Source organism: Callospermophilus lateralis, unplaced genomic scaffold, assembly GCF_048772815.1.
Source record: "Callospermophilus lateralis isolate mCalLat2 unplaced genomic scaffold, mCalLat2.hap1 Scaffold_83, whole genome shotgun sequence".
Lineage (NCBI taxonomy): Eukaryota > Metazoa > Chordata > Mammalia > Rodentia > Sciuridae > Callospermophilus > Callospermophilus lateralis.
In genome coordinates this window covers 1,638,425-1,661,356 of record NW_027516368.1, presented here as the reverse complement: position 1 = coordinate 1,661,356, position 22,932 = coordinate 1,638,425, and positions in this window count along the sequence as shown.

Genomic DNA, 22,932 nt, shown 5'->3' with positions numbered 1-22,932 from the left:
ATAAAATGTTTCAAGTATTCCTTTTAACATTCACTTAAGCAGTATGGCAAATGTTAGTGAGAATGAAGCAAAATTCAAGCAGATTAAAAACTGTATAGCAACTAAAAAAGTTTTAGTAGTTCTCAAAATACAAAGCAGAGTTGCAGTATTGCCCAGTCATTTTACACTAAGGTAAATATCCAAGAAATGAAAATATATCTACACAAAAACTTAGACACATGTCTTCATAGTAACATTATTCAAGGTAACCCCCCAATGGAAACACCCAAGTATCATCAAGTGGTAACTGGATAAATAAAATGCTTGATATACATTTAGTGAAGTAGGTTGTTATTTGTACATGTTAAAGCATGGAGGAAATTTGGGAACATTACGCCAATTGAAGGAATTCAGTCACTGAAATCTGATATAAAAAATTCAAGAAGTGAGTTGTGAACATCATTTAATTTGTTTTCTATAAAATGTCTAGATGAAACAAAATCATAGTGAAAGATGACAGATTAGTGTATTTCTAGGGCTGGAGGAGTGGAGAGTAATTAGGGGTAGTTGCTAATATATAGGTTATTTTAAGATGATTAAATAGTCTAAAATTGATTATTGTGATAGTTATACAACTCTAAATATAGTAAAATCAGTTAAATTGTATACTTGGATAAATTGAATGGCATATGAACATCTCAATAAAGCCATTTCATATTGTAAGTTGTGTAATTTTTTTTAGCAGATATCATGAAACAAACTAGAAAAACACAAGGAATTTCCTTAAAGATAAGTTTTCTCCTTTCATCAAGCAAAATCAATGATGGTGTCATAAATTCAAAAATATTTCATAACAACATGCATTCAATATTTTAAATTTTCAAGTAATGTTCAATTATCATTAGATCTTAAGTAGTTATACATAATTATTATCAGATCTTAAGTTGTTCTTTCTATCATACCAGTCTGGTTTGCACAGCAATGGAGATTTGGTAATACATGTAGCAGTATAGATTATATAGCCTACTCATTTTCAATCTGATCCTAAAGATGACAAGGTACTTTTTTTAAGGTTCCTTCTGAAGCAGATGTGAAAGGTGATGAGGCAGACCTGACCAGTTCACTGCTATGTCTTCATTCAGAGCATTTGACCTTAATTGCAGGCTCCACTAAAGAAGTGAAGAAACTCATCCCCAAGACAACATCAAGACTTTATCTGTCTAGCTAAGCAAGCAAGTGAGGAGTTGAAACAAGAATGCTGATTGCATGCTTCTCTAGGCAGTGAATCTCTACTTCAGCCTGCTAATTTAAGGATATTTAGCTGTTTCATAAACTATAATATTGTACAAATAGAAATCACATCATACTTTGTGTGCTTTGCTGCAGAAGTACATTTTTTCCCATGCATATTCTCCATTTTAGAGTTAATTTGTCTCACCCAGTCCATGTTTCAAAACTATTCTGGCAACTCCTAAAAGAAATTATGGTCTCATCCGAGAAATTCTACAGGGAATCTAGGATGAGTTCCTTACTGAGAACTGGATATGGACTTCTGAAACATCACTTTGATGAAAGTCGGTAGATCTTAGAATATCTGATGCAATCCATGATCAGTGGAGGTGACCAAGAAAGAGTCATAGAAAGCAGTATAAAAGAGAGATAATAATGATCACTTCTAGTGAACCTGTGACATCTCAGGCATTAAGGGATTTTGAAATTTCAAAGGCACTGCAACTAACAAGTATATTCAATCAATTAATGTTGTTAGTTCTCTCAAGAATTATGTTCAACTCATAAAAAGTTCAAGACAGGTTTTCAGTTTTGTTATAAGGATTTAGTTTCATTACAGAGGAATACAACTCAAGGTAGACATACCTGAGTCTTAGTGAGGTGCTGAAAAATAAATGAATGAGTTACATTTAATCAAATATGTATTAGAACATGAGTCATATGTCAGTATGTGTTGCTTAAAGGAGTGTTTTCTGTGGCTTCATACGTACAATAATAAAACATATTTGAGATGAAAAAAAAAGTTCAATATATTTTATTAATTTCTACACTAGATTCACTATTTTGTTTTCCTAGCTTTTTATATATAAAAATATTGTTCTATATTACTGAAAAATTCTCTATGAGGAAAAATTAGATTTGATTGTTTTCTTTGAATTTCCCATCATAGAATGAAAGAGCAAGCTGTCACTCAAGACACCAAGGGGGGATTTTCAATGAAAGAGGTGTGACTAATAGCCATTTGGCTCTCAGCCAGGCCCACACTTTTTTTTATGTTGGTCTAGTCCCAAAATGAAAAGAGCTTGTGATTTTTAAAAAGTGTCTTTAATATTTAATATGTCTTCTGATTGCCTAAATTTTCTGTAACAAAACTGAAAACCTGTCATATTGAGTTGAAAAGTATTCTGAAGAGAACTAGCAACATCACATTGTTGATTAGGATTCAAAGGCACAGGTAATTGCAATGTGCATACTTAAATCAGTCTTTAAAACAAGAATTATTTTACCTAGGTGTTGGATATTACTGTTCCCTGAACATGGTGTTTTTAGTTGTTTGATATATACACATGTGAAGAACATTAGTCAAGGTACTAAAATATCAGAGATAGTCTCAAATCCTAAGACTAAATATTCATCAATAATATATAGATTATAAAAAAATTCAAATTTAATATCATTGTTTTGATTTAAATGGATATTTTAGAATCTATAAATTGTACATACTCTGTTTTAAAATTACTGAAACTATTATTTATAATAGTTTTCTTGTCACAAGAAAAGTCTCTTTTGTTTTAAATTTAATAAATAGGTAAGTTTATTTTAATAGAGGAATTATGCATGGTAACAAAAATAAATGTCTCAAAGAATCATTTGCAAGCTTTTAACAGTGATGAAACAATCACAGTTTATTGCAATTAAAATATAATTAATGATAGATCTAGGTTCTTATTTTTAATTATTATTGATAAGAATTCACAATACATAATGCCTTGTATAAAACTAATTTGATGACAATATTTTACAAATCTGTTATGTATGTTTCAGAGAATATAGTTGTCAAATGTATTTTTGTTGTATCCTTCAAAGAGTCATAGACAGGTTGGCCATTTTGTATTTAATTAATATGAATTAGTTCATTAGTAATCATTTGAAAAACATCCTTCTGACTATAGTTTTTTTTTCTAATTTCCATATATCAACATAATTAAGAGACTGCTTTTTATTAATATTGTCATGTTTATCATTCTATCTTGTAACTGTAGACTCTAAGGAATATGAAGAGATAATTCGGTATATTTTTGAAGATAATAATTTGGAGTGAATCAACATTCTAATTGTATCATTCATTCCTGCTCATAAAATTTATCCAACACCCAGTTCCTTGTAAAATGTAACTTCCTTAACTCACAATTCTGTCACTGCACTGGGAATCTTTATGCGTCTGAGGTCACCTGTGATAATCTTAGCTCAACTCTCACAAGTTAGGGGCATCACATGGGAAAGCAGTATTGACTTGACTTAGATCCCTGTGGTTTCTCATTGCCCAGCAGGCCAACTCAGGTTACTCCCACAGAAAAGTAAGAGTCCTGAGAGAGACCCAACCTGTACAGCCTATTGAGCACTAGGCTCAGAACTGACTCAATGTAACTTTTGACACATTTTATTGGACAAAAAAAAAATGTCAGAAGGCACAAAGTTTAAGAAAATAGACAGGACCACTTAAAAATCTGAAGAGGCATATTGTAAAACATGGATACACAGAGTTGGAGAAATGGCGCCAGTCTACCCTGCTGCCAGAGCCTGACTTTGAGGATTTATAAAGCAGTCTCATAAGCTTCCAAAATGCATTAATTCTGATAATTTTAAATCCCTTAGCTTATCTTGTGTTCCCCCAAATATTCACTGTATCAAAAATACATATATTAGATGGTGGAAGCATTTAGAAAGACCCAAATCCCCTGGGAACAATTGTGCACTGTTTACGTTTGTCCTGAAAAAACTCTGTTAATATTTGGTCTTTGTGTATTTCTGACATTCTGATCTTAAGCATCTGTCTATAAATATTGGGTCCTATGGCATCATCAGGTATGTATCCCTTCCCAAGGTCAAAGTTTAAAGTTAATCATCAAAAAATGACAAGGTCAAAGGTCTTTCCTTCCTATGCTATGTAGTTATCACCTTACAAGGTATGATACCACCTAAGCTCAAATATACATATAAATGAACAAAACATACCCACACATAGGAACACAGAAGGCAACACCCCAGGCTGGGAATGTGGCTCAGTAATATAGTACTTGTCTGGCAACCATGAGTTGAAAACAAAAGAGAGAGGGAGGGAGAGACAACACCCTGCCACTTGGTTGTACTAAACAGCTACAGAAAGTACAAATGAATCTGGTGGAGGCAAACCATTCCCATCAGCTTATCCAGACATATTAGTGAGCTAAACTAAGATCATTCTGACATGAGTCTGACTGTCAACAATGCCCACATGACCAACAGATTTCTAGGGACAAAAGTAGTTGTCATAAAGTTGTGCCACTTAATTTTAAATATCAATTATTATAGGTAAAGCTACTCATTGTAACTATATATTCTCGTATTAAATATATCAACAATTTAGAGAGAAATAAAATAGTATTCCTATGAATATAAGTCACCATTCCTCTCAGTGACTGATAGATGATTTTATGAATTTTGCATCTTTCAAGTACATTTTTAACTCTGGTCTATTCTTGGTCCTGTGTATAATTTCAATGTTATGTTTAAAAAACAAAGGAATTAAAAAGACTCTAAAAGTTGAGTCAAATGGATTGACCAATATGAAAAACAAGTACATGCTAATGATCTAATTCCTTCTGGACACTGCATTTTTAATCATAGTCTAACATATGCATTGCCAAGATATTTAGTTACTAGTTTAAATTCTTCTCTGCTAGATCTATATTTTGCTTTAGTTGTTGGATACACTATGAATTTCAATTATTAGACTTCCTTTGGTTTTCTTCACCTGTCAAAATCTATCCTATTATAACAACATCAAAAGCTTAACTGTCTTTCTTGACCTAATTTTTTCTCAAGTGGCCAGATAAAAAGGAGTGAAAAATAAATTAAGAAACCATGAGTTATAACACGAGGGAGTAAATTTGAAAAGAGGTTAATGAGAGGACAAAGATCAAACAAGCTCAAACAAAATAACAAGCGTTCTATTCTTAATGAGTGCAAATGTTCACAAGATTTTCGCTTTTATCCTGTAAAATAAAATCTCCTAAACACAATGAGTTATATTGAAATATGAATGAATTCCTCTATGAGGCCAGGGTTCACTGCCCTTATTTTTTATCTTCATAATTTTAAGCTCAGTTAGAAGCTTGTTTCTCACAATTCCCTCTCCACCCAAATTTTATATGACCATTAAAAATACGCTTATTTAATAGTAAAATATAAAGAACAATTGTTTTCTCAAATACACCCTTTAGCGAAATTGCTGAGTGTGCAAGTACTTACTTATATAGAATGAAAATAGAAACAGTGCATAGTGACATACAAAAGAGAATGGCTTACCTCCATTGACCAAATTCCCTATTATTTCAAATATTTGTAAAGGATTTCTTATTTGGATATAAGACCTTGTTATAAATTTGATATGCATAAATAATTTAAAAATGTTATATAATAACTTTGATAAATACAATTGTAATCCAAAACTCGGTGTGATGAACTTTCCAAACTACTTTTTCTGCAACTTTAATATTCTTACAAGTTACAGTTCAGTCCATGGTAAACAAAAACTATAAGAATACACATTGGCTTCTTTCAAACTTGGAACAGTTCTTGGTACCTTGTGGAAAGATTTTTATTTATATAGTATCATAAAATTTTATAACCTGAAGATACCTTAAGATACCTTAATTGGTATTTTAAGCCTTAAGTGAGATTTTTTATTTCTCATACATGACATTTTTTTTCACAAATAAGTTGTGATAAATGTTTTACTTAGGAAGTAATTTTTTTATGATTCTGTTTTATTTTTTTCTTTGTAACACCTCTGCAATTTCTAGGTTGTGTGTGTTGACCTGTCATATTTATCATTTTCATTTTTGTGTGTGTGTGTGTGTGTGTGTGTGTGTGTGTGTGAATTCAAGTGAGTTTGTCATACAACTAAAGCCAGAAAGCTCCTTTGCCATCTGCCTTCAGAAATTTTCTAAATGTAATTATATGAATTCTATCCCCATGCAGTTATGTTCTGCCAGAAAGGTAAGAATAATTTGGTAAAATTACCAAAATTAAATTACCATGGTTTTCCATAGAAAAGTTTCATCTTTAGGTTGAGACTGGGCTAACAAATCTACATTTAGTTTCCATGATATTTAGAATGTTCGTTATTCCTTGACTGAGTTTAAAGTCATCGTAGCTTCGGTTTTTGTTATAAGAGTTGACATTGCGGAATTATTATTCTATTAATTGTTTTTGAGGCTGTGAGTATAGGAATTTTCTTTTTGTAAATTGTGCATGCTGCTGTCCACTTCCATGTATACCTGCTTTGTGGCACTCAGCTAAAAAATGCAAAAGATTGGATAAATATCCTGTATCCAAGAACATTTAACTCCTAATTACTTCCTTTTCTGTTAGCTTCCTTTCTACATTTCTAAGCTAGAAAAATATAGGGATGTAGATAAATTCTTTATCCTACTTCTCTTGCAATAATGATATTTTGTGTGAGTCTCTGACACATTTTTAAAGTTTACTCGCAAAGAAATGAAGTCATACCTCAGATTATGATAAATGTTTGTTATTTTTAGTTTTAAACAGTATGTATTTGTGTATATTTGTGGTTTCCTCAGAAGTATATGAAAAGTCATGTTATTCTTACATGTTTAAAATCATACTGCTCTTTATCAGCAAATAAATTCGATAATTACTTGTACAGACATAAGTATGAGGATTTTGATTATAATTGCTTCCAGAAATTGAATTTTAAATGTGATTTTAATTTTACATTTATGCTTTCTCAATATTGTTTATATTATAGCTTTCACTCTAACTTTTCTTTGAATATTTAATTAAGAATAAAACTCCTATTAATATTTTTTTCTCTATTAATATGTGATTTGGAATGAAGTTGTGATTCAACATTATTTGCTCTGGAGAAACTAAATATTAATAATAATAACAACTATTACATTAGAGACCATTCTCTATTAAATTTCTATGTTACATTTCCATCACTGTAAAAAAAAAATACCTGATAATCAACTTAAAAGGAGGAAATGTTTGTTTTGGCTGAGACTAAGAGTATTCAGTTCATGGCTGGCTGTTTCTTGTTGATTTTAGTTACACGATAAGACAGAAAACCATGGAGGGCAGCTCAGGGTGGATTTAAGTTATTTATCTCATTGCAGCTGAAAAGTAAAGAGAAACACAGGAGGGGACTAATGTCCCAATAGCCCTTTACTGGCATAGCAACAAAGGCCTAACTTCCTTTCACAAGGACCTACTTCCCAAAGTGTCCACTATCTCCCTGTAGAGAAACAAGCTGGAGACAGCACCTTTAGCATATGAACCTTTAGAGACTTTTTTAAGACACAAACTATAATAATTACAAACTTAAAATTCAAATTTTTCTAAAACTGATAATTATATATTTTTTTCACATTGGCTTATATTATGTATTTATAAGCTGTTTTCTAAATAAAGAGTTATGAACAAGGAAACCATTAAAGAAAATGATGTTTTTATTCTTTACATATATATATATATATGTGTGTGTGTGTGTGTGTGTGTGTGTGTATTTTTTTTCTTTCTTTCTAAAAATTGTATTTCCCATTTGGTAGTAGGAGAAAATTGAATCAAGTGCTGAGAGTGGGCATTTCATACTAGATAAACCAATATTTTTAAGACAAAGGATTCATTTCTTCTGTGTCCCATCCTTAACCCTTAAACATCTTCTTTTAGCCTCCCACTGAATTTAGACTATATGTTATAACCAAGAACATGGATGTGGATGCAAGCAGGCCTGGATTGTAACATGTACTTGCTTTGCAATCCAGGACAAGTAGTTTTATCAGGAACCTCAGTACCTCATGGATAGAATGGGTGATAATAATAGCTAGTTCATAAGGTGATTTCAAGGATTGATTGGGATCATTTGAATAAATGAATTTAACATAGTACCTGTGTCTTAGAACCATGCACTTGATAAATATTGGCTGCATCTTTCTTCTGTGTGAATTTGGACAAGTTACTCCTCCTTCTTGCCTCTAATTTTTGTCACTTGCCAGATATGATACATGCCAGTCATCCAAATGATATCTAAAGATTCTTTCAATCGTAAGAACCAGTTACTCTAAGTGATTTGATTAATTTCTCTGTCTCACTTAACCATACTTCACACAAGTCCTGAATTCACCCTCCCCATTATTTTAGAGAGGCAGATGGACATTAGGATAAAAAACACAGCTGACTGGGGCTCACTTTGGGGTCTTGTTACTTCCTAGATACTTGCAATTGAGAAAATTGCCTGACTTCTCTGAGTATCAGTTTATTCCTTTTAATTAATTAATTGATTGATTTTAATTATGTATGACAGCAGAATGCATTTTCATTCATTGTACACTATTGCAGCACCACTTTTCATTTCCCTGGTTGTACACAATGAAGCATTGCACCACATGTGCATTCATACATGTACGAAGTGTAATGATATCCATCTCACTCCAACATCTTTGCTATCCCATGCCTCTTTCCCACTCCTCCCTCCCATTTGCCCAAAGTTCCTCCATTTTTTTCCATGCATCCCCCTTTATGGATCAACATCCACTTATCAGAGAGACATTCAGCCTTTGGTTTTTTGGGATTGGCTTACTTGCTTGGTATGATATTCCAACTCCATCCATTTACCTGCAAATGCCATAATTTTATCCTATTTTAATACTGAGTAATAATCCATTGTGTATATGTACCAAAGTTTCTTTTTCTTTTCATCTATTGAAGGTCATTTAGGTTGGTTGGTTCCACAATTTAGCTATTGTGAATAGAGCTGTTATAAACATAGTTGTGGCTGCATTACTATAGTATGCTGATTTAAAGTCCTTTGGGTATAGACTGAAAAGTGGTATAGCTGGATCAAGTGGTGGTTCCATTCCAAGTTTTCTAAAGAATCTCCATACTGCTTTCCAGATTGGATGCACCAATTTGCAGTATCACCAGCAATATATGAGTGTGTCTTCCCCCCACATCCTCACCAATGCTTATTGTTGTCTGTATTATTGATAATTATCATTCTGACATAAGATGAAATCTCAGAGCAGTTTTGATTTGCATTTCTCTAATTACTAGAGATGTTGAGCATTTTTTTTCATGTATTTGTTGATCAATTGTACATCTTCTGAGAAGTATCTGTCAAGCTCCTTAGTCCATTTATCCATTTATTGATTGTTGTGGTTCTTTTTTTTTTTGGTGTTACATTTTTTTTTTGAGTTCTTTATATGTCCTGGAGATTGGTGCTCTATTTGACATATGTGTGGGAAAAGTTTGCTCTGATGTGATGAAGATTTGGGCCTACTTTTTCCTTTATTAAGTGCAAGGTCTCTGGTCTAATTCCTAGGTCCTCTGATCCACTTTGAGTTGAGATTTGTAAAGATTGAGAGATAAGGGTTTATTTTCATTTAGCTGCATATGGATTTCCAGCTTTCCCAACATCATTTGTTGAAGAAGCTACCTTTTCTCCAATGTAGGTTTTTGGTGCCTTTTTCTAGTATGAGATAACTTTATTTATGTGGGTTTATCCCTATGTTTTCTATTCTGTACCATTGGTCTACCTGTCTATTTTGGTGCAAATATCCATGTATGCCAGTTTGGTTATTATAGCTTTGTAGTATAATTTATGGTCTGGTATTGTGATGCCTTCTGGTTCACTGTTCTTACTAAGGATTGCTTTGGCTATTTTGGGTCTCTTCTTTTTCCAAATGAATTTCATGATTGATTTTTTTTTTCTATTTCTGTGAGGAATGCTGTTAGAATTTTAATTGGAATCACATTGAATCTGTATAGCACTTTGGGTAGTATGACCATTTTGACAATATTAAGTTTGCCTATCCAAGAGCATGGAAGAACTTTGCTTCTTCTAAGACCTTCAGTTTTTTTCTTTAGTGCCATGTAGTTTTCACCTTAAAGGCCTTCACCTCTTTTGTTAAGTTTATTTCCAGGTATTTTATTTTTTGAGGCTATTTTGAATGAGGTAGTTTTTCTAAATTCTTTTTCAGAGGATTCAACACTGATATATAGAAATGCATTTGATTTATGAGTACCAATTTCATATCCTGCTACTTTGCTGAATTCATTTATTAATTCTACAAGTTTTGTGGTGGAATTTTTTGTATCCTCTAAGTACAGCATCATGTCATCACTAGATAATGATAGTTTGAGTTCTTCTTTTCCTATTTGTATCCCTTTAATTTCTTTCATCTAATTGCTCTGGCTAGAGTTTCAAGGACTCCTTTGAATAGAAGTGGTGAAAGGGGGTATCCCTATCTTGTTTCAGTTTTTAGAGGGAATCCTTCTAGTTTTTCTCTATTTAAAATGATTTTCATCTTGGGTTTAGCATACATAGTTTTTACAATGTTGAGGTATTTTTCTACTATCCCTAGTTTTTCTCATGTTTTGAACATGAAACAAATGAGTTTGAGATGGTTTCTTCCTTTTCTATTTTGTGGAATAATTTGAACAGTATTGGTATAAATTCTTCTTTGTATGTCTTGTATGTAGAACTCAGCTGTGAAACCATCTGGTCCCAAGCTTTTCTTCATAGGCAGGCTTTTAATGACATCTTCTATTTCCTTGCTTGAAGTTGTTCTGTTTAAATTTTGTATGTCCTCTTGACTCAGTTTGGGTTGATCATATGCCTTTAGAAATTTGTTGGTGTCTTCAAGGATTTCTATTTTACTGGAATATACATTTTAAAAATAGTTTCTAATTGTCTTCTGTTTTTCAATTGTGTCTCTAGTGATATTTTAGTTTTTCATCATGTATTTTAGTAGTTTGAGTTTCTTTCTCCTTCTTGGCTAAGTTTTTGTCAAATTTATATTTTTTTCAAAGAACCAGGTTTTTGTTTTGTCAATTGTTTAAATTGTTTCTTTTATTTCAATTTCACTGATTTCCACACTTATTTTAATTATTTTCTGTCTTCTACTGTTTTTGGTGTTTTTTTTTTTCATCTTTTTCTAGGGTTTTAAGAAGTAATATAAGGTCATTTATTTGTTGACTTTTTCTATTTTTAATGAATAAGCTTAATGCAATAAAATTTCCTCTTACTACTGCCTTCATAGGATCCCAAGGATTTTGATAAGTTATATTGGAGTTCTCATTTATTTCTAAGATTTTTTTTTCTTGTCTCTTCCCTGATGACTGCTGTTATCCATAAGTCATTCAATAGTGTATTGTTTAGTCTCCAGGTGTTGGAGTAGCATCTATTTTTTTTTAAATTTTATCATTGATTTCTGATTTCATTCCATTATGGTTCGATAGAATGCAGCATAGCATCCCTATTTTTTTTGTATTTGCTAAGATTTGCTTTGTGACATACATACGGTCTATTTTAGAGAAGGATCCATGTGCTCCTGAGAAGAAGTGTAATCACTTGGATTCCACTTGGATGTTGGATTATACTGGGATGCAATGGATGAAATATTCTATATATGTCTGTCCAAATTATTGATTGTATTATTCAGTTCTATAGTTTGTTAGTTTATTTTTTTGTTTGGAAGATCTATCCAGTAGAGAGAGAGGTGTATTAATGTCACCCAGTATTATTGTGTTGTAGTCTATTTTGTTCTTGTATTTGAGAAGTATTTATTTGACTTACATATATGTCCCATTGTTTGGGGCACATATATCTATGATTATTATATCCTGTTGATGTATGAATCTCTTAAGCAGTATAAAATGTCCTTTTTTGTCCCTTTTCACTAGCTTTGGTTTGAAGGTCACTTTATCTGATATGAAGTTGGAAACCACTGCTTTTTTTTTTATTTCCTCCTCCAAGAATATTTTGCTGAGGATGCTCTGTTAGGCAGGCTTTCCTGCTGTAAATTCTTTTAATGTTTTGTTTATTATGGAAGACTTTTATTTTATCATCAAATCTGAATCTTAGTTTTGCTGAATATAAATTCTTGGTTGGCATCCATTTTCTTTTAGATCTTGGTATATGCTCTTCTTGGTATATGTTTTCCTGGCTTTGAAGGTCTAGTTTGAAAAACTTGCTGAGATACATATTAATTTTCCGCTATATGTGATCAGATTCCTCTCTTGCAGCCTTTGAGATTCTATCCTTATTCTGTATGCTAGGCATTTTCATCATAATGTGTCTTGGTGTAGATCTGTTGTAATTTTGTACATTTGGTTACCTGTAAACCTCTTAGAATTGATTTTTCAATTCATTCTTCATGAATGGAAAATTTCCTGATATTATTTCATTAAAGAGATTGTGTATTACTTTGGTTTAAATCTCTTTGCCTTCCTCTATCCCATTAAATCTGAGATTTGGTCTTTTGATGATATCTTGTAATTCTTGGATGTTCTGTTCATGGATTATTACCATCTTCTCTGTGTGGTCAACTTTATTTTCAAGATTATATACTTTGTCTTCATTATCTCACGTTCTGTTTCCTAAATGATCTAGACTGTTGGTGATGTTTCCTATTGAGTTATTATTATTATTATTATTATTATTATTATTATTATTATTTGGTTAATTGTTTCCTTCATTTCAAGATTTTCTGATTTTTTTTTAAGAATTTCTCTGTCTTAAAGTAATCTTTTGCCATCTGTATCTCCTCCCTTATCTCTTTGTTGGACTGTTCGATCAATTTTTGCCTTATTTTTTCATTTAGGTAATTCTTTATTTCACAGATTATTTTAATTATGTATATTATGAACTCCTTCTCTGATATTTCATCAATTATGCTCTCCATGGATTTTATTATTGTAGTATCTTGGTTTGTTTGGGGCATTTTCTTTACTTGTTTTTTTTTTTTTTTCATTTTGTCTGTGTGTCTTTCTTTCTTGCAGTGCGGATCTGAGATGACAGTTCCTACCCTATGATCTTGTTGTGTCCATGCAGATTATCTGTACCTCACTTTGGTGTCGGGCTTCCAGTTTCTGCTGATGTCCTGGAATGGATGTTACTGCACTAAAGGTGGTGGCAGCAATAATGGAGGTAACTAAAGATAGCAGTGGGGGTGTCCCAAGATAAAAGAAACCTCTTTCAGAGATAGGGCTTAAAGGGCAGGACTTACAATGGCTTTTGGCTGCCTGTTTGAGATGCAGCTTCTTCTAGGCCCTGTCCACTGTCACAAGCTGGAGGCTACTGTGTGAGGAGAGCTATGGCAATGGCTGCAGAGTCCCAAGATGGAAGTGGGCTAGGTCTGAGCTCCCAGGTGGGTCAGTGGGGTGGTGCTGGGCCTCACCAGGGCCTGGGGTCCCACATGGATCTGCCAGTTGGTGGGGGCAGTCCTGGTCCCGTGGCTGGGCTCTGGAGTGAGTCTGCTCATTGGAAAGGCTGTCCTGAGCTGTTCTTTTGATATTACCTAATTTTCCTAAGAGGATCAGACAAAACAACAATAAGAAAGTTATTGCAATTTAGGGGGATTAATAGCAAAGAGAAGATTATTACAGTTTCAAATGTCATTTATTATATATGTCTTATCTAATGAAATTTAAAAAAATATTTGACCTGGCTATGTAGATTTTGTTTTGGATATTTTTAAAATAATGAAATGAAAATTTTGAAAAAATATTTAGAATGAAAACAAGTGTAAATTAATTCATTTGCAGATGCAAATGAACTTGGGAATGTGCTTTGGTAAGAAACATAAAAATCTTACAGACTTACAAGAAAAAAGATTTACTTCTTCTTCATGCCATCCATTCATCCTGGAAAACCTGGACATTTTGCTCCTCTGCTCAGACCATGATGGGAATGCAGACCATGTCTTCATTTTTTTTTCAGAGAGAAAGAAAATATAATTTGACTTTTGGCTCTTAAAACTTACACCCAGATTCATAAAATATATTAGATTTAGATGACCAATGCAAACTACATTTACAACACCAAAAATCAGGCCAGAATAACCCAATTCTACTGAACCAAAAATATTTAATATGAATTGTCATCCTAACTCTTATTCTATGCTATCAATAAAATGTAGATCAGCTTTAGAGCATATGAATAAAATTACAAGTACCTATATAATATGGAAAAGTTTTATTATAATTAATTTTATAGCTTTATTCTTATTAAATATATACTTCTTTAGGTATGAAATATTTTATTTTAGGTCATGCTTTATTCATATATTGATAAACTTATTTGGAGTTTACTAGGTGGCATGAAGCTCAAAGATGTAATAATTTCATCTTCCTTAAAAGTTCAATGGAAGTTCTGTAACTATTCTCATCAACCTGTGTGTTAGAAAGTTTATTTCACTGCTGCTTAATGGGGTGTCAAATTCCATTGTGCTTATGTTCTTGCTTTTAGCCATCCAATAAAACTGAGTTGAGAAGCTTGTTACAGATTTAATTTAGTCCTTATGGTGAACCATTTTAGTGTCACATTTTTTTTCCTTGAAAAATATTTGCTGGCCTAAGAAGTTCAAAAGACAGTGCTTTACTTTATATACCTTTGGTTTAACCCTCAATGAATTTCTTTTTTCAGTCCATCCCTTGGAAGGTGAGTCTTAAAAATTGGCTTTACATTTTTTTTTTTACTATTATCCTATCAATGAATATATACTGAAGACAAAGGAAAATTAGACATTTGGATGATTTCAATGGGTGGTGCTTTATTGTGTAAGGCTTTCCAGTCCAGTACTCTTTACTGTAATTCATTAGCAAAAACATGTGTTCCCTTTCTCTGCAGTAAAGGGAACACATGCAATGTTTATTTTTTAAATTCACAAACTTCTGTAAATGATACATTCAATGGCATTTCTGAATTCATTAAGAAGGAAGTTTTTTATTTCTATTTTATTGGGAGGTTGTTTTTTTAATCCTAATCTTATAAAATCAACATAATACACGCTGAATTATACCAATAACGATTACATTAGCAAGGTAAAATGAATGACTTCAGTGTCCATAGGTGAGTTTACTTTTGTGTTCATGATACTTTTGAGAAAAATATAGATCAAATGAGTCCAGGGGTGTCTGCACAAAGAACATTTTCACAACAATGCAGATAAGAATAAATATTATAAAAACTGTTATCATAATTTTGTGAGAGTATATTTAGGATAAAGACAAAACTACTTAAATGTACATTGATGGACAAATTCAAACAAAGGGTGTATATATATTGCTCAGATTCTATTTATTTGCATTTAAATTTGAATTAATTATTTATTATGAAAGTTATAGTCATTGGAAAATTTTAAAATAGTACTTTAATTACTTGATGTCATAATGTATGACATTAACTTACTGAAATGATTAACCCATGGTGAAATGACTTTACCATTTAAAAAAAGTAATGATAATAAAAATTAAAATTTAAATATCTTTTCACTATAATAAGACATAAAAGAACTAAATTAATCATATAAAAACAGTTGAATATTTTACTAGAAAGTTATTTTTATTACACTGTCAAACACTTAATTTCACCAAAAAAATTAACATTGAATTAATATTGCCAATTTGAATTTTATAGGGTTTAATATTGCCTGCATTTTAGTTAAAATATTTTGAGTTCTGATTTTGGTATCAATAGATAAATGCTTACCTAATTATACTTTTTCATATTATTTTAAATTTATTAGATTGAAACATTTTGAAAAAGCAAGGTCTCTGAATATGATCACTTCCCACCAAAATATGAGTTCAATTAAAACACATAATATTGCTTTCCATTTGATTTTCTAAACTCATTCTATTTTTCTGTTTATCTGTTATACTTATGTGAATTTATATAGATGTTTTTCATAAAACTATCAAGATCACAGGATTTTTGTATTTGTTTAAATGGTTTTGGGCATGCGATTTTTTTCCATTAGAAATTTAATGACTGTGTCCAAGCATCCCACTCAAGGGGGATTTCCTATTGAACTCTAAAAAACTGCACTCTCCTCAAATTCCTAATTCTTACCTTTCTTTCTTTTCCAATTCAACACCACTCCTTCTACTTTACCCTGTAGTTTCCATTATTATAAGGCTTACTCTTTTCTTCCCTCTAGAAAGTAAACTTCAGAAAAAAGGACTTTTGCTTATTTTGTGTTCTGTGTATTCCTGGCAAATGTGTCATCCAGAATTTTAAAAGGTTTTATTCGTGGAGTCTAGTTACAGAAAATAGTGTAGTTCATTTCATCAGATTCATACATACAAGGAATATAATTTGTTCCATTTCAATCTCCTGTGCATGTGCGTCCTTCCCTCCATCCCTCCCTCAGATTCCCATCTTCTACTGTACTGTTTTTACTTCTATTTATTTTTTAATTGGTGTTTTATAGATATACATAAATGTGGAATTCACTGTGGTATATTCATTTGCATACATAGCATAATCTGATCACTTTCATTGGGCAGTTCCACCTTTTCCTATACTTTTATACCTTATTTTTCTCCACCAATCCTTTTATTCTACTCTACTGGTCGTTGTAATTATTTTCTTGGGTTACCCCATTTTTTGTTCCTTATTTTGTTCTAGCTTTTGCATATGCAAGAAAACATTTCACCTTTGACTTCTGGAGTCTGGCTTTTTTCATTTAGCTTCACATCCTTCATTTTCATCCAATTACCAGAAAATGCCATAATTTCAGTGTTCTTTGTGGATGAGTTAAGTTCTACTGTGTATATAAACCACATTTTCTTTATTCATCCATCTGTTGATGGACATCTGGGCTCATTTATAACTTGGCCATTATGAATTGCACTGCTATAAACTTTGATATGCCTTTTATGATGCAGCATGCTGATTTTAGTTTTAAACAATTGGAATAGGGAGTGGGATAGCTGGGTCATATGCTGGTCCTGTTCCTAGATTTTTGAGGAATCTCCATACTGCTTTCCAAAGTCGCTTTACTAACTTGCATTCCCACCAAAAATGGTATTAATGTAACTATTGCCCCACTTTCTCATTAGAAGTTATTGTTATTTGTATTTTTGATGCTTGTCATTATAACTGGAGTGAGACACCACCATCTCAATGAAGTATTGATTTGTATTTCCCTGATTGTAAGATATATTGAACGATTTTTTCATATATTTGTTAGGCATTTGTATTGTTTCTTTTGAGAAATGTCTGTTTTTGATTTTTTGCCCATTTATTTGTCAGGTTATTCACTTTGCTTGTGTTAAGTTTGTGAGGTCTTTATATATTCTGGATATTAATTCCTGTGAAAGAAGCAGCTGACAAAGATTGTCTCCCATTTTGTAGACTCTCTCTTCATGCTCTTGTTACCTTTTCTCTGCTGAAGGATTTGAATTTTATGCTGCCCCACTTATTGATACTTGCATTTATTTCCTGAGCTTTAGGAATCTAGTTAAGGAAGTTGATACTTGTGTGAACATGTCAGAGTCTTGAATCTTTTTTCTTCTAATAGTTGCAGATTCTGATCTAATCTGGAGGTATTTGTTACACTTTGAGTTATATGCAGGGTGAGAGTCAGGGAGTAGCTTCATTCTTCTTCATATGGATATCCAATTTTCCTAGGACCATTTGTAAACATATATACATATGTTTTTGAGTTTTTTGTCAAGAATCAAATGATGCATCTATTTGGGCTTATGACTGAGTCTTCTATTCTGTTTCATTGATAGTTATTTTGATAGCAATGCTATCCTATGTTTGCTACTATAGCCCTACACTATAATTTGAGATCAGGTATGATAATGCTTCTAGCATTGCTCTTCTACTTCAGTATTGCTTGAGCTATTCTGGGATTTAATTTTTTTCATATGAATTTTAGGCCTTTTTTCTCTAGTTCTATGAAGAATGTCTTTTGCATTTTAATGGGAATTGTATTAAATTGTATTATCACTTGTGATTATATGCTGATTTTTGACAATATTATTTCTGCCTCTCTGAGAACATGAGAGGTCATTTCATCCTTTAAGGTCCTCGATTTCTTTCTTCAGGGTTCTAGAGTTTAAATGTAAAGTTCTCTTGGCTTTTTGCTTAGTTTTATTCCCATGTATTATTTTAAGTTTTTGTGAATGAAATAGTTTTCTTAATTTATTTCTCAGCAGATTCATTATTGGACTATAGGAGAATTCATTATTGGGGTATTTTGTATGTTAATCTTACATCCTGCTACTTTGCTAAATTAGCTCTAGCAATCTTCTAATTTTTTTCTGTTGTTTTTGTTTTGGGAGGGGATTGTCTTTTAGTTATAGGATAATGTTATCAGTAAAGAGAAAATTTGACTTGTTTTACTTAATTGTAATCCACTTAATTCGTTCTCCTGACTGATTCCTCTGGCTAGAATCTCAAGAAATTTATTGAAGGGTAATGAGGGTATACATCTTTGTCTTGTTTCTGTTTTGGAGAAAATTATTTTATTTTTTCTTTTCTCAGTATGAGGTTTTTTTTTTTTTATTTGTCATATACGACCATATATTATGTTGAGGTAAATTTCTTATATCCTTAGTTTCTTCAGCATTTATAACATAAATGAATGATGAATTTTGTTGAAGGCTTTTTCTGCTTCTATTGAGATACTCCTAAGATTTTTGACCTTATTTCAATTTATGTAGTGAATTTGTGTTTGTTGAAACAAATTTGCATTCCTGGAATGAAACCCACTTGATCATGATATGAAATCTCAGTATGTTCTTGAGTACAATTTGCTTATATTTTATTAAGTATCTTTGTGTCTATATTCAAAGATTATTGATCTACACTTCTCTTTCCTTGATGTGTCTGCCTAGTTTCAGTATACGTGTGGTACTGGATTCACAGCATAAGCTTGAAGATATTCCCTCCCTTCTATTTCATAGATGAGCAGAGTAGATTAAAAATCCATCCTCAGTCATATGAGAAAAGATTCACTTTACAGGCCAAGACATCCATAGGCTGGAGTAAAAGGATGATAAAAGATATTACATCTACTGAAAGCAAGCAGAAGTAGGTACTCTCATATTTAACAAAGTAGAACTCAAGTCAAAATTTATCAGACGAGAATAAAAGGTCATTTCATATTGGTTAAGGGAATAAACTAGTAAGAAGACATATGATTGTAAATATTTATGTCTCAAACATCATTATACCTATGTTTGGGGCATAAATATATTTTATATTAATTATTAGTTACATTGTTTATAAATTTGTTTTACACTGGTGTAAAACAGATCTTATTCAATATAAAGCCTCAAATAAACTCCAGTATAATAATACTGGATCATTTAACATACCTCTCTGACCAAGAGATAGGTCATCCTAACGTAAATGAAGTAAATGAAGCAAACTTCTTCAGAACAACAACAACAACAACAAAATGTTCCTAATCAAAAGGACCTAACAGACATCTGTAGAATATTCCATCCATCAACAACTAATTTCACTTTCTTCTCAGCTGCACATGGAACTCTCTCTAAACTAGGCCATGTTTTAAGACAAAAACATCTCAGAAAATTTAAAAAAAAGTGATAATGCTTTTCACTCTCAAAGAACAATGGAATGAAATTAGAAAAAAATAGTATGATAAAAGCAGATACGGTTTTAACATGTGGAGATTGAGTAAAAAGAATGCTTTAGAATAAGAAATGAGTTATGGAGAAAGTAAGGGAAGAAATAAAAAAATCTTGGAAACAAATTAAAACAGAGATACAACATATCAAAAATCTTTGGGACAGTATGAAGACAGTTCTAAGAGGAAAGTTTATAGTATTGAGTACAACATAAAAATACAAAAATCTAATATTACATTTCCAGGCTCTAGAAAAAGCAAGAACAAAATAATTTCAAAATTAGTAGAAGACAGGAAAATGTTATGATCAGATTCAAAATCAATGAAATTGAAGATAAAAACATGAAGGATCAACATGATAGAGTTGGTCTTTGAAAAGATAAATAAGATTGCTAAACTCTTGTCAAACTAACCAAAAAGAAAGACTCAAATCAACAAGAAATAACAAAAAAGAGATATCAACACAGATATTTACCAAATCCGGAGGATCATTAGGAACTATTTCATAATTTTTTACTCCAATAAAGTGGGAAATATAGAAGATATTGACTGATTACTGACACATATGACTTATCCAAGTTGAACCCAGAGGATCCATAATACCTAATCATACCAGTATCAAGCAATGAGAATTGAGAAGCAATTAAAAGTTCTCCAACAAAGAAAAGTTAAGAACCAGATGGAGTCCCAGCTTAGTTTTAACAGAATTTTAAAGAAGAACTAATGCCAATAATTCAAAAAAATTGATTAAGGTTATTCCACTGTACTTACTCAAAATAAATATTTTATTGAGAAAAATTAGCAACTTTGGGGTGACATTGTGTAATCCATCTCTATTTTTCAAAGTTATTAATAAAGTGCAATCTCATTAATCATTTACATGTAATTCAAGTTTGTTATTCAGTAGAAGGCAGATCACAGAGATAAATGAACATATCAGTGCTTAAGTGACAGCTTAAATGCTTCAGAAACAATTTGACATTTTTCTGTTGTCTAATATAATATGGGACACTGACCCCAGCTGTATAGAATTCAGAGTTATTAGTAATGCTGAATTTCCAAAGCTCTATATTTACCCCCTTTGTCGTTGTCATTGCTGTATTTTGTGTGTTTTAAAAATATATAGTATATAGGAATATTTTTTTAATCTTTCTTAGTAAACTCTAAATTACCAAAGGCAAAGATGTACACTTAAATGTCCTTGAAATTAGTATATACTCAATAAACTTCTGGCAGATGAATGCACACAAGTGACTTACAGTGGTAAAATTTGCTGTTTGTTTTTTTCCAGACTGATGTAAGAACAAAAGTAGAGAGCACAGAAAAATATTCTCCTCCAAGGGGCAGAGTTGACAAATGAAAGCTTCTCCTTGTGTGACCTTAAAACAATCTAATATTTCTCCATTATTACACTAAGGAATTATTGCAGTTTTATTTTTGATCCCGACTGAATAAAGGCTCACCTTTAGATGGTTGCCATTTTATGCTTTTTGTGCATAATAACTGCCATGACATTTGTGGTGCTCCAAAGTGTCTTTCTTAATGTGAAGGAATCATCTGTGCATTAATGAACTGGCATGATGTATCTGCCAAACCTTTCAAAGAAGCAATTAAGTCTCTGTAAGAACTTGCATGAATGGCACGATTTATTGTAATCTAAGAAGAAGAAGTATAAACAAAAAGTAATTAATTTTAAAGGTGGCAATCAAGTAGTGCAACACAAGAACTACATCTATTGAACTCTGTCTACAAAGAGCATAATAACAACATGCTATTTTTTAAAAGTCTCATCAAATATCAAGTAATACTTTTGGGAAAATGTTCCACTTTAGTACTTTAAAAAAATAAATTAAAACAAAGGGATTTTGTTTTTATTTATCAAACTATAGAACTTAAATTAGACCTAGAAATATCATGAATATTCAGGATTATGAAAGGAATAGGGAAATAAATACTACTTGACATTACTAATGTCAGAGTAAGCTGCAATCATGCTCTTTGTTGATAATTTTTCAATATGTATTAGAAGACTTAAAATAACCATATACTATAAATCTACACTTAGTAAACAACCATAAAAACAGCATTAATGCCTGAGGTTCACTATCAAATTAATTAAGCCCACTTTTCATATCTTCCATTGAAACAAGCACCTGAAATGTTCAACAGTAATGGAATGATAAATTAAACCATGTTAATATACTAGAGAAAGTAGACTCAGCACTTCAGGTGCTGAGTCCTACTTAAAAATGCATTTTTTTCAAGTAACATATATTGAGAACTTTCATACAGCCACCATTCTAATTGATTTATATTTAGTTCTTACAGGCTTATTTCTTGTGGATTATAATATTTTTTCTCAATTTACAGACAAAGATCATTTGATTAAAAAGTAACTTGCACAGGGTCATGTTCCTTGTACATGATGGAGCAAATACCAGAAATATGTATGATTAGAAAAATCCATGCTCTTAACACCTGAACAATGGTGATGATTCAATGATGCTGTAATCTTATTGAGTTGAAAAAAAAACATACACACACTTACACACACAAGTACACTTCTTTTCTATAGGTTAAATGATCAAACTGGAATGGGAAAAATGAATTTCTCTCCCTCTCAGTCTCTTTCTCTTTTTTTTCCTCCCCCCTTCCCAGTCTGCTTTCTTCCTATAAAATCAAATTACACTGATTTCAAGAGTTTGGAGGTTTCTCAGTTAGGAATTTGCATCTTTTTGAGATTATTCCTATGCACTCCAGGTCTACTTGTCACACCACATTTTTTTAAGAGAGAGTGAGAGAGAAAGGGAGAGAGAGAGAGAGAGAGAGAGAGAGAGAGAGAGAGAGAGAGAGAGAATTTTTAATATTTATTTTTTAGTTTTCGGCGGACACAACATTTTTGTTTGTATGTGGTGCTGAGGATGGAACCCGGGCCGCACATATGCCAGGCAAGCGCGCTACCGCTTGAGCCACATCCCCGCCCTCACCCCACATTTTTAAGGGGCATCTAAAACAGAGATAATAGGACTTAAAAACAACAACAATGATAAATTCTGTAATCTTTATAAGCTCTGATTAGAAAATAAACTAAAATGCTATTTATTATCCAGAAAACAAGTCTTATAAATACGATAAAAGAAGATGTGTTTTCTAACTTAGAAGCTTTGTAGACAAGAGTATATATAAAACACACTGCATAAAATATTGCAGAAGCATAAGAAAGAGAGAAGTCTCATCTTTTTGGAACCCTGGAGAAAGTTTT